We start from the raw sequence: 3,110 nt of genomic DNA on the forward strand, positions 1-3,110 counted from the left end.
CTAAATGCCCCATCCAACCCCAATAAATTCCTTCCTCTTTGAAGGTCTGAACGGCACTGTTGGTCTCACATCAATTGCAAGCTCGGGCTGCTTGGTAGGTAGATGAAATGCAATTTTGAAAAGCCTCCTTCAGGACTGGATCCATGTCTTTGAACTTCGTGCACTAACTATGATAACAACTGATAGATCTTCCGCATTGATAACTACTACTGTTCCCTGATTGATATAGATAGGTTGTCTTTCAAGTATAGGGAAATATTTCGTCGAAGGCCATCTAAACATAAAAACGGTATCCTGAGGTAGTCCAAGTTCACAAGTAAGTCTTGATTTGAGTTCGGCTCGCTTACGATGCCGGCGCGGATAAATTCGTCCCAGGCTTTCCTTGTAGTAAGCCTTCCACCTTTCTTGGCGCCTTTTCAAAGCGCAAGGAGACATTTTGGACTTGAAGTTCTGTTTTGGAAGGCCGTGCTTGGTGGCTCGTCTGCGTCGAGCCTGGCGAGACATGATGTTCGAAGAGAGATGACCACAATACGAAGGAAGCAAAAGCGAGCCGTATGACTAGTAGGATCGTAGCCGGAGGCCTAGAACACTCCAATCAAACAACCACGGCAGATTCTAACTTTGATTGGGTAATCTTGATTGTTCGGTCGAAGCAACCTATGTAGTGAACAAAGATTTTGATGAATCAGTAAGAAATAAATAAAATAGAATTGAAAGATTGAAGGAAAAAGTTTAAGATATGATCGGGACCACTTTAAGCTCACTTCAATGGGTTTCCTATTCAGAAAGAAGATGATAAAATGTATTGTCACTTTAGGATGAGATCATTTAGCTGGATTAAATGTACTGAAAACTTACGATAAGAACTTCTGCTTGGTGTAGAAGGTAACAGGAACAGGAAAATTAGAATGAGTTTGAATCGATTTGACTGAATGAATTAGGTCTCGTTCTCCGTTGATATGGCTATACTTTGATTTCTGAGTGTTGATTGATTGAAGAATGTCTCTAGGTGAAGAGATCGGGCGACATGGACTAGAGAGGTGAGTTGTGTGAGGCTGAGATAAGGTGATCCTTGTGTGTGAGTTGGTGGGTAAGGGGTGAACCAGGATAAACAAAGATGGGGGAAAGTAGAGATGGGGAAGGGAAGGCCGGTACCGTGTGATACGGCCCCGGTACAGGTCTGGTGATAACCCTAAGCGGTTGTCACCAGGTTAGGGTATGAAATGTATTGTGGCCAAGTGGTGAGTGATGGATACGATTACAGGTTGATTCTTAACCCTAAGCGGTTATCACCAGTATAGGGTTAAGAATCAACCTGTATGACATCCCCCCTTGTGTGTACACCGATGTGTAGGTGTATAATCCAGTGTTTAGTGTGAAGGGTCTTACACACTACACACCGGAGTATACACCTACACACCGCGGTACACACAAGTGTATGTAAGGAACACCAGTGTTTGCTGAAGTGTGTACACTAAACACCGGTGGATAGGCCTGTGTGTACACTAACCACCGGTAGATACATCTTTGTGTACACAACGCCGTGGTTTACGCCGGTGTGTACACTAAACACAGGTGGACATACTGGCGTTTAGTGTACACACTGGTATACCAACCTTCCCATACATCAAACATTGGTCCACAAACTGGTGTGTACCGGTGTACACTGACTATACACCGGTGTTCAGTATACTAATCTGTGTGTACACTAAACACCGGTGTGTACACCAAACATCTGTGTGTACACCTCTGTGTGTACACTACCAATCTGTGTGTACACCTCTGTGTGTACAATAAACACCAGGGTACACCCCTGTGTGTACACTAGCTAAACACACTCCCAGGAAAAGGTATTTTTCCCAAGGAAAAAATGATTACATTTAATGCATTTTTAATTAAAAATGCTCATTTAATGCCGAATAATGCTGATTTAATGCTGATTTAATGCTGATAAACTGCATTTTCAATCATTTTTTGCTCTAAATGTATTCATTTTTTACTTGGGAAAATTACTTTATGCTGGTAGTGACACAGGTGGGGAGTATACACACCTGTGTGTACACTAAACCTCCGGTGACGCCTCTGTGTGTACACTAAACACGAGTGTACACCTATGTGTGTACACCAACCGCTGGTGTATACCCTTGTGTGTACACTTTAGACATCATCCCCTTGTATAACCTTTCAAATTCAGAATCTTGATTGAAATCCAAATTTGTTGTTCAATCAGATGGAGAACATATATTTTATATTTTAAACAGACAAGATAAACAAAAGAAGGTTACTTTTCATGTTAATTGAGATAAACAAGGTCAAGCTTTACTTCCAAAGAAAAAGGAAGTTACTATTCCCAAAACACAAAATATTTTATTAATCATCACGCTGTAGTTGCCCTTTATTGACCCTTCTACGCCACTCCCGGAAAAGCCGTATGTTAGGAGCAAACCTGTCCTCCCATCCAATTGCTTCATCAAACCGTGTTTCAAACCACTCTGTGGGGACGGAGGGGATTGGAAGGGTGGGAGAGAGATCCATTGTGAGAGAAATACAATGAGACGTTCAAATCATACCAATGATGATAGGCTCCACATCTTCGGGAGGAGAGAAGAAAGGCGGAACAGTGGAACTGTTGGGAATGCAGTCAGAATATAAGATGACTGGCCTCTTGAAGGTGTTAGATACTATACATAAGCCGCCTGGAAGAGGGTACCAAAGGTCCGACGTGGCCACTAGCTCCTTCCACTCCAGGATTTCAAGCATCTTTTTGACTCCAAAAGTTGGTGATGATACGTGATCCAGGTTTTCCTCATACCAATCAATATTTTCCTTAAAATGCTCGAGCATTTCACTTCAAACGGCTGGTGCCTCTGATACATTGCGGCCAAGAGAAACTGCCACAGAAGCAAACAAGCATAATCCACTAGGGGGAACATTGGCTGCATGCCTGATGAAGGGGTATAGTTTGCCGGGAAGATATTTCAGGAAATCCCAAGTCTACACAGGTGAATGTTAGAATATTTATCGGGAAGAAACAAAAATTCAAAGTACAAAAATTTACTTACCTGGAAGGAACAGGGTGTCGTGATGATTTTGAAGGGGGTCTTTCCTTT

Source organism: Melampsora larici-populina, assembly GCF_000204055.1.
Source record: "Melampsora larici-populina 98AG31 unplaced genomic scaffold MELLAscaffold_15, whole genome shotgun sequence".
In the NCBI taxonomy this organism is placed as follows: Eukaryota; Fungi; Basidiomycota; class Pucciniomycetes; order Pucciniales; family Melampsoraceae; genus Melampsora; species Melampsora laricis-populina.